The sequence below is a fragment of the Pristiophorus japonicus genome, chromosome 18 (genome assembly GCF_044704955.1).
Source record: "Pristiophorus japonicus isolate sPriJap1 chromosome 18, sPriJap1.hap1, whole genome shotgun sequence".
Taxonomy (NCBI): Eukaryota; Metazoa; Chordata; class Chondrichthyes; family Pristiophoridae; genus Pristiophorus; species Pristiophorus japonicus.
In genome coordinates, this window is record NC_091994.1 from 102,055,522 (window position 1) to 102,070,392 (window position 14,871).

The 14,871-nt window shown below is 48.7% G+C and overlaps 1 protein-coding gene across 9 annotated transcripts in view; it reads left to right on the forward strand.

Moving 5' to 3' along the window:
* The window catches only part of LOC139229314 (butyrophilin-like protein 2), a 549,799-nt gene that overhangs the window by 438,091 nt on the left and 96,837 nt on the right, over positions 1 to 14,871 (forward strand). The gene's annotated exons all lie outside the window — the stretch shown is intronic.

Genomic DNA, 14,871 nt, shown 5'->3' on the forward strand with positions numbered 1-14,871 from the left:
AATGGGGTTAGCAGGGAGTAGCAGTGTAGATGCAAAACTGACTTCCTGGTCTCGGAAGACCGAGGTGATGGTGGGGAGCTGTGGGGCATGGCAACGAGCAGGTTCCCACATCCAGTCATTATCCAGTGGCCCCTGCTGTGTTTGAATGTTGATTTTTTTTCTATTCATTCTCAGGATATGGGCATTGCTGGGACTGTGAGCGTCGGTGGGACTGTAGTCGTACTGGAACTGTGAGTGTCACTGGAACTGAGTGTCGCTGGGACTGTAAGCGTCGCTGGGACTGTGAGCTTAGCTGGGACTGTAGTCATACTAGGACTGTGAGTGTCACTGGGACTGTAGTCATACTGGGACTGTGAGCGTCGCTGGGACTGTAGTCATACTGGGACTGTGAGCATCGCTGGGACTGTAGTCATACTGGGACTGTGAGCATCGCTGGGACTGTAGTCATACTGGGACTGTGAGCATCGCTGGGACTGTAGTCATACTGGGACTGTGAGCATCGCTGGAACTGTGAGCGTCGCTGGGACTGTGAGCGTCGCTGGGACTGTAGTCATACTGGGACTGTGCGTGTCACTGGGACTATAGTCATACTGGGACTGTAGGCATACTGGGACTGTGAGCGTCGCTGGGACTGTAGTCATACTGGGATTGTAGTCATACTGGGACTGTGAGCATCGCTGGGACTGTGTGCGTCGCTGGGACTGAAGTCATACTGGGACTGACTGTGAGTGTCGCTGGAACTGTGAGCGTCGCTCAGACTGTAGTCATACTAGAACTGTGAGCGTCGCTGGGACTGTAGTCATACTGGGACTGTAGTCATACTGGGACTGTGAGTATCACTGGGACTATAGTCATACTGGGACTGTAGTCATACTGGGACTGTGAGCATCACAGGGACTATAGTCATACTGGGACTGTAGTCATACTGGGACTGTGAGCATCACTGGGACTATAGTCATACTGGACTGTAGTCATACTGGGACTGTGAGCGTCGCTGGGACTATAGTCATACTGGGACTGTAGTCATACTGGGACTGTCAGCGTCGCTGGGACTATAGTCATACTGGGACTGTAGTCATACTGGGACTGTGAGCATCGCTGGGACTGTCGTCACACTGGGACTGTGAGCATCGCTGGGACTATAGTCATACTGGGCCTGTAGTCATACTGGGACTGTGATCATCGCTGGGACTGTGAATGTCGCTGGGACTGTGAGCGTCGCTGGGACTGTGAGCGTTACTGGGATTGAAGTCATACTGGGACTGTGAGCATCGCTGGGACTGTGAGCGTCGCCGGGTCTGTGAGCGTCGCTGGGACTGTAGTCGTACTGACACTGTGAGCGTCGCTGGGACTGTAGTCATACTGGGACTGTGAGCATCGCTGGGACTGTGAGCGTCGCTGGGACTATAGTCATACTGGGACTGTAGTCATACTGGGACTGTGAGCGTCGCTGGGACTATAGTCATACTGGGACTGTAGTCATACTGGGACTGTGAGCATCGCTGGGACTGTCGTCACACTGGGACTGTCAGCGTCGCTGGGACTATAGTCATACTGGGACTGTAGTCATACTGGGACTGTGAGCATCGCTGGGACTGTCGTCACACTGGGACTGTGAGCATCGCTGGGACTATAGTCATACTGGGCCTGTAGTCATACTGGGACTGTGATCATCGCTGGGACTGTGAATGTCGCTGGGACTGTGAGCGTCGCTGAGACTGTGAGCGTTACTGGGATTGAAGTCATACTGGGACTGTGAGCATCGCTGGGACTGTGAGCGTCGCCGGGTCTGTGAGCGTCGCTGGGACTGTAGTCGTACTGACACTGTGAGCGTCGCTGGGACTGTAGTCATACTGGGACTGTGAGCATCGCTGGGACTGTGAGCGTCGCTGGGACTATAGTCATACTGGGACTGTAGTCATACTGGGACTGTGAGCGTCGCTGGGACTATAGTCAAATTGGGACTGTAGTCATACTGGGACTGTGAGCATCGCTGGGACTGTCGTCACACTGGGACTGTGAGCATCGCTGGGACTATAGTCATACTGGGACTGTAGTCATACTGGGACTGTGAGCATCGCTGGGACTGTGAATGTCGCTGGGACTGTGAGCGTCGCTAGGACTGTGAGCGTTACTGGGATTGAAGTCATACTGGGACTGTGAGCATCGCTGGGACTGTGAGCATCGCCGGGTCTGTGAGCGTCGCTGGGACTGTAGTCATACTGGGACTGTGAGCGTCGCTGGGACTGTAGTCATACTGGGACTGTGAGCATCGCTGGGACTGTGAGCGTCGCTGGAACAGTAGTCATACTGGACTGTAGTTATACTGGGACTGTGAGCGTCACTGGGACTATAGTCATACTGGACTGTAGTCATACTGGGACTGTGAGCATCGCTGGGACTATGAACGTCGCTGGGACTGTGAGCATCGCTGGGACTGTAGTCATACTGGGACTGTGAGCATCGCTGGGACTATAGTCATACTGGGACTGTAGTCATACTGGGACTGTGAGCATCGCTGGGACTGTGAACGTCGCTGGGACAGTAGTCATACTGGGACTGTGAGCATCGCTGGGACTGTGAGCGTCACTGGGACTGTAGTCATACTGGGACTGTGAGCATCGCTGGGACTGTGAACGTCGCCAGGTCTAAGAGCATCGCTGGGACTGTGAGCGTCGCTGGGACAGTAGTCATACTAGGACTGTGAGCGTCGCTGGGACTGTGAGCATCGCTGGGACAGTAGATATACTGGGACTGTGAGCGTCGCCGGGACTGTGAGCATCGCTGGGACTGTGTCATACTGGCACTGTGAGCGTCGCTGGGACTGTAGTCATACTGGGACTGTGAGCATCGCTGGGACTGTGAGCATCGCTGGGACTATAGTCATCCTGGACTGTAGTCATACTGGGACTGTGAGCATCGCTGGGACTATGGTCATACTGGGACTGTAGTCATACTGGGACTGTAGTCATACTGGGACTGTGAGCGTCACTGGGACTGTAGTCATACTGGGACTGGGAGCATCGCTGGGACTGTCGTCACACTGGGACTGTGAGCATCGCTGGGACTATAGTCATACTGGGACTGTAGTCATACTGCGACTGTGAGCATCGCTGGGACTGTGAGCGTCGCTAGGACTGTGAGCGTCGCTAGGACTGTGAGCGTTACTGGGATTGAAGTCATACTGGGACTGTGAGCATCGCTGGGACTGTGAGCATCGCCGGGTCTGTGAGCGTCGCTGGGACTGTAGTCATACTGGGACTGTAGTCATACTGGGACTGTGAGCATTGCTGGGACTGTGAGCATTGCTGGGACTGTGAGCATTGCTGGGACTGTGAGCGTCACTGGGACAGTAGTCATACTGGACTGCAGTCATACTGGGACTGTGAGCGTCACTGGGACTATAGTCATACTGGACTGTAGTCATACTGGGACTGTGAGCATCGCTGGGACTATGAACATCGCTGGGACTGTGAGCGTCGCTGGGACTGTAGTCATACTGGGACTGTGAGCATCGCTGGGACTGTGAACGTCGCTGGGACAGTAGTCATACTGGGACTGTGAGCATCGCTGGGACTGTGAGCGTCACTGGGACTGTAGTCATACTGGGACTGTGAGCATCGCTGGGACTGTGAACGTCGCCAGGTCTGTGAGCGTCGCTGGGACAGTAGTCATACTGGGACTGTGAGCGTCGCTGGGACTGTGAGCATCGCTGGGACTGTGTCATACTGGGACTTTGAGCGTCGCTGGGACTGTGAACGTCGTTGGGACTGTGAGCATCGCTGGGACTGTAGTCATACTGGGACTGTGAGCATCGCTGGGACAGTAGTCATACTGGGACTGTGAGCAGCGCTGGGACTGTAGTCATACTGGGACTGTGAGCAGCGCTGGGACTGTGAGCATCGCTGGGGCTGTGAGCGTCGCTGGGACTGAAGTCATACTGGGACTGTGAACGTCGCCAGGTCTGTGAGCGTCGCTGGGACAGTAGTCATACTGGGACTGTGAGCATCGCTGGGACTGTGAGCAACGCTGGGACTGTGTCATACTGGGACTGTGAGCGTCGCTGGGACTGTGAGCAATGCTGGGACTGTGTCATACTGGGACTGTGAGCGTCGCTGGGACTGTGAGCAATGCTGGGACTGTGTCATACTGGGACTGTGAGCGTCGCTGGGATTGTGAGCAATGCTGGGACTGTGTCATACTGGGACTGTGAGCGTCGCTGGGACTGTGAGCAATGCTGAGACTGTGTCATACTGGGACTGTGAGCAGCGCTGGGACTGTGAGCAATGCTGGGACTGTGTCATACTGGGACTGTGAGCGTCGCTGGGACTGTGAGCAATGCTGGGACTGTGTCATACTGGGACTGTGAGCGTCGCTGGGACTGTGAGCTTCGCTGGGACTGTCAGCATCGCTGGGTGTGTCCGGGACTGTGAGCATCGCCGGGTCTGTGAGCATCCCTATTTGTTCAATGTTTCATACCATTGAGTGATACACTTCAGAGGACAGTTAAGAGTCATTGGTGTGGGACTGTGTAAGTGAGGCAGGTTTTCTTCCCTGAAGGACATCAGTGAACCAGTTGCTTATTAATGACAGTCCAACTGCGTCAAGGTCACTTTTAAGCTGATACCAGTTTTTAATCCCAGATTTTTTTTTAAACTGAATTTGTATTATCAAACAACCACAATAACCTCTGGATTATAAATACACAACCGAACCCCTGTGAGGGCAGTATTAGGTTTGGCTACGATGCCCTCCATGACAGACTCATTGTCTTGGCTCAGGCATGAAGAATGACCAATTGGACTACTGCCCGTGAAATTGTAGTCCAGCCTGATTTAACACCTTTAGGAGGGAAGGAAAGACATTTGGAGGGGAAAGGGAAACAAGGAATTAAAAAGGAGATATGTGTCGGAAAAAGAATGGACAGACACACCGCATGAAGGAGAACTGAATTATTATGAAAACGTGCACAGCACTTAGACAGTTAACAGCAGTTCTCTGTAATCAAATTAACATTAATTATTTAATTAATTTAAATCCAGTGTTCCGCAGCATGATTGATACCCAGATAGTTTTCAATTAGACTAGTTTGTTAACAGTTGGAATCCAGGTCTTTATTTCTCCAGTAACTTGTGCTATGGATTCTCCATGTGTTGCTGTATTCTTTTTTAGGAACATAGGAACAGGAGGAGGCCATTCAGCCCCTCAAGCCTGTTCTGCCATTCAATTAGATCATGGCTGATCTGTATCTTAACTCCATCTACCCACCCTGGTTCCATAACCCTTAATACCCTTACCTAACAAAAATTCAGCAATCTCAGGTTTTACATTTTCAATTGACCTTAAGCCTCAACAGCTTTTTGGGGGAGAGACTTCCAGATTTCCACTGCCCTTTTTTTATAACACTGCTTTCCACGAGTACTGAATATTCCCATGACCATGTAGCTTGTCCAAAGATCCAGTGAGTAAAACTATGAAACAGAACCTTTTTGTTTAAGGTCATCTGGCCCATTGACACATGTGGAAAACCTCAATCCTGTTTAGACTGAGCCATAGATGGAGATTTTCCTGTTCCTACTCCTGTAGCCTTTGGATTCTGGGAGCGCCAAATGCAGGAACATTGGGCAGGAAGGGGTGCATGCTGCTAATGGAGTCCAGCAGATTTTTCCACCCATTAATTTGAACAAATGGGAAAAATAGGCAGGCTCCCTCATGGGTCTGCATTCCTCCTCGCCAGATTTTCCTGTATTCACTGTGCTCAAATTATCCAGTAGTCCAGGGGCAGGAACAGGATAATCTGCCTAAAACTGCACAAGGAGCTGTTCGGTTTGATTCTTGGCTGAGTTAACAAAAACCATCCAGGATGGCAATCGATATTCTACAAATGGTCTCAGTACCCAAGGGAGGGTAAAGTCCGGCAGGGCTCGATGGCTATCAAGTTACTTCTGCTGGAGAGTGTTTGCGTTTGGGCTTTCACTCCACCATTGGCAGCTGTGCCTTCAGCCCTAAGCAATGGAATTCCATCTCTAAACCTCTCCACCTCTCCACCTCTCTCCACCTTTACGACGCTCCTTAAAAACTACTTCACCTGTCCCAATAGCTCCTTATATGTCAAACTTTGTTTGATAACGCTCCTCTGAAGCACCAATGGATGTTTTACTACGTTAAAGACGCCTTATAAATGCAATTTATTGTTGATTAGGTTGGGCTCAGTCATGATGCATTCTGCCTGTTCCCTCCACTCCACTCCACTCCACTCCACTCCACTCCACTCCACTCCACTCCACTTGAGAAGCCTGTCAATGCGTACTGTCTAGCCTCACACATGAAACATGACCTTGGGCAAGCTACTGGAGGGTGACGGGTGCCTGTGGAACTGCAACCAGCGAGAGTCACCACCTTCAGAACAGGAGAGGAAAAATAAAATTTACAGCCAATAAAACAGTTAAAAAGGAATTGTGTAGAGCAGGGATTCCCTCCGTGACTTCTAATTACCGGGTTTATAGGGATTCGGAGCTCTTCGAGGTCAAGGTTTTCAACTGAAAGTTCGTTTCCACTTTTAGCACTCAGTGTGAGCATCAACCGTCCAGGGTCAGCTACAGTAAAGGTGAAGTGTAGGGCAAAGCTCAGACTGTGCGGAATTATAGGTAGGTTTTGTGCAGTAGACTTGCATTCACTAGCAACTGGATAAGATTCCCTAAGCTTATTTTACATATAACCTTTAAAGTCAGCACAGAAGAGGAAAGTTTTACTCCATCAGTTTCAGCTGTATTTAAACATACTTTATAGAGCTGGAATTGCAATGCCCATAAAGTTCCTCCCATTTCCATCACTGATAGACACTGACCCATAGAGTCCGCACTGTACCATCAATGATAGACGCTGACCCATAGGGTCCGCACTGTACCATCACTGATAGACGCTGACCCATAGAGTCCACACTGTACCATCACTGATAGACACTGACCCATAGAGTCCGCACTGTACCATCACTGATAGACACTGACCCATAGAGTCCGCACTGTACCATCACTGATAGACACTGACCCATAGAGTCCGCACTGTTCCTTCACTGATAGACACTGACCCATAGAGTCTGCACTGTACCATCACTGATAGACACTGACCCATAGAGTCCGCACTGTACCATCACTGATAGACGCTGACCCATAGGGTCCAAAATTGCCCTGCGCTGGGTTTGGATGCACAATTCGAATTACCTGAAAAGTTAGCACCGGCTGAGATGGGCGGGATGAAGTTTTTAATTTTGGTACTTTGTTCATGAATCTGAGAGCTGCGCTGTTGGTGTGCTAAATGGCCTTCGCGTGGCGCTGAAGATGCGATGCAGGAGCGGTGGTGGAAATGAGCAGTTAATTCCAGGTGAGTTTGATTCGCTCTTAACAAGTTACCTGGTCATTGGGCTTCTTAAAGGGGATGCCTTGCAGGTTTGATCAGCTGATTCTCTTGTTCCTCACAGTTCAGTCGCTGCTTGCTGAGGGCCATCATGGCAGCTGGGAGAGGCAGTACAAGGGCCACGCGGTTCTCAGAAGCGAATTGGAGACACTGGTGGGGGCAGTGGAAGACCGGAGGAGCATCCTATTCCTGCCAGCTGGGAGGGCCACTCCACAGCTTCTCAGAGCTCTCTGGGCAGAGGTGGCACCGAGGTATCGGGCACCTCCGTCCTTGACCGTACACACACACAGTGTCGCAAAAGGTTCTGCGACCTCACTCATCTGGTTAAAGTGAGTACATGTTCCCCCAACTCTTACCTATGAACCTGTGACCTCTGTATGTTCCCACAACTCATACATGGCAGCCGCTAGCCTCAGCAAACCAGCATTTAACTCAGGATGTGGGCCTACTCACAATTATTGTCTCATTTGAAGCTTTGCTTAGAATCACAGCTGCTTAAGCTGCCATGTATTTCTTCCACATACATAAGTGCACTGTGACTCACCAAGCTTCCTTTTGCAGGTCAAGATGGCACATAACAGGCAGCAGCAGCAAACAGGAGGGGGGAGTCTGAGCTGTGCCATCTCATGGACCTGGAGGAGCAAGTACTTCGCCTTATGGGCCTCCAGGTGGCTGTCCCCGTGGCAGTTGGGCACCGCCAAGCCCGCTAGGGCCAACATTGGTAAGTGAAAGCCTTCTTCTCATCCCACCTTCCACTTTAAGCAGAAGGCCTTTTCATTTAGCCGCTCCACATTCTGACCACCTTTCTTCCTGCATACCTGCTCCCCCTTCCCTCACCTTAACGCCACTCTTGTGCCATTTGTGCTTTCAGACAATACCCCGGGCGCGGCCCAGTTTGTTCCTGAGCCACCCCCCCAACCCAGTCTGCAGGGAGAAGAAATGGGGTAGGAGAAGGAGCGGGAGGAGGAAGAGGACGATGCAAGCACCACGTCACTGCTTCTCACACTCGCACGCACCAGCTCAGATACTGGGAGTACGCGGTCATTGCAGTTGAGCTTAGCATAGGGGTCTGCACTGGGTGATGCACTGGGGCCTAGTAGGCTGCAGCAGGGTCAAGGGGCTGCAGCAGGCTCGGGAGCCAGCTCCCTGGAGGGCGAGTTCACGGACGAGTTCTATTCCACAGGAATCAGATGAGGACCTCATTGGGGAGACATTTGAACAAAGGGTGATGGCCTTGCACTCAGAAATGATTGGAACAATGGCATCCCCACCAATCTGATGGACCACAGATTGCTGGGCTGCTGTGACACCATGTGATCCCCGATGGACCGTGATGGACCCAGCGGCGATGGCAGTAATCAGGGCTTGCGTGGCATCATGCTGAGACTGCATGACAGCAGTTTGAGCATCCATGCGAGCAACCATTGGCTCTATTGCAGCAGCAAGACATTGCGTTGCTTCCGCCTGTGCCCTAATAGAAGCTGCCAAATCGCCCATGAGACGCCTCATTTCGTCTGGATCTGCACTGTCCATCTGGAAGTCCACCATCGTCTGCACACTGGAAATGATGGGCTCTATGGTGTGCTCAGAGCTGTGTACAATATGGAAGGCGGACTCCTCCATGCTCCTTACCATTTGCGACAGGCTCTCGGCTATGTCTTCGGGCAATGGCTGTGCCCTCATGATTGCCAGATTGTGGAGCATACAGCAGACATCGACGAACACAGACACCCGGTCAGGCAAGTACTGCAGGACTTCTCCTGATCGGTCAAGGCAGCGGAACCGTTGCCTCCGCACTCCGATGGTCTGCTCAATGATGGTGGCGGCGTGACTGTCATTGTAAGAGTGCTGGGCAAGAGTGGTGGGGTTGCGGAGGGGAGTCATGAGCCATGTGCATAGCAGGAGCCCTTGTCTCTGAGGAGCTAGCTGGGAGCTGCATTGGGTGGCTGGAACAGAGCTGGCACACCAGTCTGGCGCTGGGTGAAGGTATCGTTACTGCTGCCAGGATAGCGGGCATTAGCAGCTATTATTGTGCGTCTGTGGTCGCACACCAATTGGACATTGAGTGAGTGGTACCCTTTTTGGTTTTGAAAGATCTCAGGCTCCGGTGCTGAGCCGGACTCCAGTAGGCAAATCCACTGGCCGCCACGCCCGCACACTAACTGGCACTGCGCAATTTCAGCCCCATAAAGTCCACACTGTACCATCACTGATAGACATTGACTCATAGAGACCACACTGTACCATCACTGATAGACACTGACCCATAGAGACCACACTGTACCATCACTGATAGATACTGACCCATAGAGACCACACTGTACCAATGATAGACATTGATCCATAGAGACCACACTGTACCATCACTGATAGACACTGACCCATAGAGACCACACTGTACCATCACTGATAGACATTGACCCATAGAGACCACACTGTACCATCACTGATAGACACTGACCCATAGAGACCACACTGTACCATCACTGATAGACACTGACCCATAGAGACCACACTGTACCATCACTGATAGACACTGACCCATAGAGACCGCACTGTACCATTACTGATAGACGCTGACCCATAGGGATAGAAATTCGTCTTTATGTTATAAGCTTGAAATTCAGTCCTATTGACTTCAGTAGACTGAATATAGGGCGGGGAGTGTAACAGGCAGCCTACCGACAAAGACAAATTTCTACCCCTTAGAGTCCTCCCTGTACCATCATTAATATGCAAACAGCTTCACTGGTGTATTATTTTGAAAGTTTTTGTTTATGAGGTATCCCTTATGATTTCCCTTAAAATCATGAAACCATTCATCATGACAAGCAACATGTGGGAGCAGGAGTAACAGTTTGTTGCATCAGAGTATCTGCTCCGCAGTATCGGAGATCTCTGTGTCCTGGTCTCTCATTGACACAGTCAGCCCAGGAAAAATGGAGTCTTTACAGTGAAGACAGTTCTGAAACTAATATGTTCCAAAATATTTCACTACCATGAGGAACTCTTTGAGCATGTACGTAGGTAGCAGTGATGTGGCCCTTTAAGAGATGCATCATTGTATATACCCATCAATGAACTTCCCCTTTCAGAGGCCCATCATTAATTCACATCAAATCAAATGGATTTGTTTTCATTATTGATCCTCAGTTGAGTCAATACAAACACCAATGCTACATAGCAAGATTGGAAAGGCGATTGAATTTCAATTATGGAGAAATTGTGTTTTTTTAACATTGTAAACCTGTTGCCTGTGATTTCAAATACATTGGTCAGATGTCTGCCTTTTGCTGGTCCCTAGGGAGAAGCTCTTTGGGTTTAAAGTCCTTTTGCTGTTTCTCCAGGATTCTTCAGTTCATAACATCAACATTCACATGTTTCTGAAGAATGAAACACATACAAGAAGCGTAGATTAAGATAGAAATAACATGCATAACTTTAACCCTTTCAATCCAGGATGCTGAGTGGTGTACGATGCTGCTTTAGATCTGGTGAAATGCAGCCTAGACTGATGGAATAAAAGCCCTCTCTCTTCCAGCTTTAAAGCCCTACTTCAAATGAGTTTGGGCAGTCTTTATCTCCTTCTTATTGGCCAATGGTCACAGCAAAAAGCTGTCCAGACCTTCTGAGTCAGAAGTTTGTGCGTTCAACTTTGGTGTTAATATCGAATGACAAAGATTGAAAAAGTGTATCAATTTATCGAATTGATATTTTTCACTTTAATCAGCATAAAAGTTACTCAAACGTTCAAAATGCAAGATAAAAGAAGATTTAAAAAACCCTTCTTGTCCTGCACTCTGAAATTTTCTTCCTAAATCTCTTCTTTGATACATTTCTTCCAACTTAAAAAGCCTCCTCAAAACCTACCTCTTTGATGTCTCCTTTGATCACCTCTCCAGTCCTTTGAACTCCTCCTAAGTTGGGACATTTTAGAGCATTATTATAGGTAATATGTGAGTGCAAGTTAAGTTGTTGAATGTGAGAAGCTATTATTTATTACAGTCAGTTGCAATGATAAAAAGAAAGAAAAACTTGCATTTATATAGCGCCTTTCATGACCACCGGACGTTTCAAAGCGCTTTACAGCCAATGAAGTACTTCTGAAATGTAGTCACTGCTGCAATGTGGGAAAGGTGGCAGGCAACTTGCGCACACCTGGGGAATGCGTAATAATTAAAATGGAGAGACACCTCACCACTACAAGCAGTGGGATTGATAAAGGCATGACACATTAATTCATTAATGGACATTTATCTAGCTACCTGATGGTTTAAATGCAGCACTTGGTGTGGAACAGACCAGGAAGGTCCCACATCCAATATCCGACCTGTGTTGAGTTGGCTTCTCTCAGCAGGGTCAGCAGTCGAGACACTTTGATTTGCCTCAGCACCCTTGATGCCCTGATTGCTATGCAGTGACTTCTGCTGGAAAGCGAACACGTGTTGGTGTCAGGATCATGCTTGCCTCCACAGTCAAAAGAGCCTAATGACACTTATTACCAAGACTCATACATGAAGAACAGCTGCTTGGGCACAATAAGGGAAAGCTGTCAGCACCGGCAGAATCGTACCCCTTCGGGGGCACCTTCTGGAAAGGAGGGGAGAACATTTGTGGCAAAAAAGCTATTTAACCTTTAGCAAGTCCAAGATGAGAAGCACAAATTCCGAGCTCCAACCTGATGATGCAGGAAATGGAGATCGTGAGGCTTAACTTTCAAGGTAATGTGTGTTTAATATTCTTGGAGATACGACATTCCTGCTTTTCAGAAATCTCTGCATTCTCCAATTTACAGAAGAGTCCCCTTAGAAAGCCACCTTTCCCTACCAACACTGTGTCATTCCGACATTCCGAATCCAGAATTTTCCATCCTAACAACAATGCGCTTTTTCTTCCACTTTTGCATAAATAAATGAATAAAAATGTTTTTCAATAGCCAGCACGGAGTGGCAATTCGCAACAATTTATATTCACGCCGGAGTGCTTGTTTATTAATAATTAATAGGAAATCAAAGCATTTGGGGGCCACAACAACATATTATTTATTTACTTTGCTTTGTTTTGTGCAAATCACTGACGTGAAAGTAGTGCTCAGAAAGTTAACTGGGACAAAACAATTGGGGCCTGCTTGAAAGGGGACACTGTAAAGAGGCCTTCTGAGCCAGGCTCGACAGTACGAGCAACCAGAGGAGTGAAGGAGACCTTAGACTAATGTGAGTGGGCAGCCTACCACCAACACAGCTTAACTGGAGGCAAAGATTCCTAGACAGAAGCACGTCACTTTACATTTAATTCATAGTAGGATATTCCTAACTAGCTCCAGACCCAGACAGATAATGGTTTAACAGGCATTCTGGTTTGACTTAAGTCCTTGGTAGTATATCTATGGATCAGGTTTCATAGTCAATGAGTAAAATGCTTAGGCTCATTCCTGCCCAGTAAGAGGACACTATATCACCAGAAGCATTTCCAGATGTTGAGGGCACTGTGGAAATACAGCCAGAATATTGCTGCAGTAGCATATTGCCATCTGCTGTTGGACCGGGGCCCTGGTAACAGTGTTCTCGAGCTATAGCCAGTGCCGACCTTGTTTACAGCTGAGAAAACTTAGGTGGAAGGCCAAGGGCCAAAGTGCTGGACTTCATCAATAGTGAAAGTTATCCGATCATTATCTCATTGCTGTTTGTGGGAGTTTGCTGTGTGCAAATTGGCTGCCGTGTTTCCTACATGACAACAGTGTCTACACTTCAAAAATCTTAATTGGCTGTAAAGTGCTTTGGGAAATCCTGAGGTTGTGAAAGGTGCTATGTAAATGCAAGTGTTTTTTTGCTGGAATCGGTCCCACTTCCCCTCTTGCAGACACTATTAAGTCCAACAAAACTGTTCCAATGCCTTCAGGTACTTGACAGACACATTTTGGTAACTTAGCTCCCCTCAACCCTGTCGACTCCTTCTGTCTCATGTCTTACAACCACTTCTTTGAATTTTCTTTTATTTTCCTCCTTCTGCATTTTTGTTTTTGGCCTTCAGCACAGGTTGGGTCACTAATCCTACAGAAAGTAAAGATTAAGCTCCTTAACACTGCTTCGAGCAAACCGGGAGAAAAATTATAGGGGGCATTAAAATGATGATGTGTTTATTCTTTTCATTTTCTTTGAACATTTTTATTTGTTAGTTATAAAAAAATATTGGCGATGGAGTAAAAGGCTGACCAGGCAGTGTGATTGGAGGTGAGAGGTCATGTGATGAAACCTCCAGGAATACGTTCAACCAGAGTTGCCGACCCTAACTGTACCTCTCCAGATGAGATTAGCTAATACAGCTCAGACCACGGACTGAACATGGACACTAGCCTGTACTCATTAGTGTCTTTTGTTGGAAAGCATTTCCTTGTTCCTCTGAGTTTTTGGCTCATATCTTCTGCCCTCCATTGTCGGGTCACATTTCGGAGAGGTGTGGGGGCAAGACTTCCACCCACTGTGGAGATGTGCACCTGAACCCAGCCAACTTTCCAGCCATGGATTCACTAGCATCTTGGAGGCCTGCAACAGCCTGGGATGCAGGCTGCCTCCATGCTGCCTGCGCACCTCTTTTTTTTCTCCAGCCTGTACGAGACTGCAGTCAGTTAGCACTTACGCAGGTTCTGGTGTACAAAACAAAAATATTCTGGGCCCTCATCGCCGTCACAAGAATGCTAGACTTCTGGGCCTGAAAGGGTCCCTTGTGCCCAGCATTGAAAAGACAGGCCTTCACTTCGGCCTGTCACAAGCAAAATACACAGCAATGTGATGATACTTGTTCACCACCCCTACATCCTGCAGATCTGAGTGACAGCCATCCAAAGGTGTGATCCGGAGTTAGATAAGTGAAAAAGCTTCACCAGGAATGTAAGATTGCGACAACAGAGGCGGCCTCCCCTTGTCTGTTTTCCTTTGCCTACAATTTTCTCCCTTCCTCCCCTGAAAGCATTGACTCTACCTGGGGTACGGTTCCACAGGTAGCAGCTGCAATCCATTGCCTCGCCCAAGTGGCCATTCTTCATATGTAAGCTTAGTTTGTGAACATCTGGTTTATCATCCATGGGAGGCATCACAGCCAGGTCAGGTCCTGCCCTGACTTGACTATCCGCAATTTATTGCAGGGATCATTGGCCCTGGCCTTCCCTCATCAAGGGCCATTACAACCAATCTCAGCTCTGTGACTGAGATCAGGATTTTAGGTTTAGACAGAAGAATGAGGTAGGTGGGCCCAATGGCCTCCCTCACCTGGATTCTTATCTTCTTAATCTGTATGGCTCAGTTCAACATTGGGCAGTAACTTTCACCAGCTGAGTAACTTAAGGGGAAGTTACACAGACTTTCTTCTTCTGCAATAAATCAGGAGTTACCTTGTAGAGAGGTAAACCAGAATCGATTCCCAATTCCCTCTAAGGTTGGAGAGATGGAGCTGCTCTGAAGG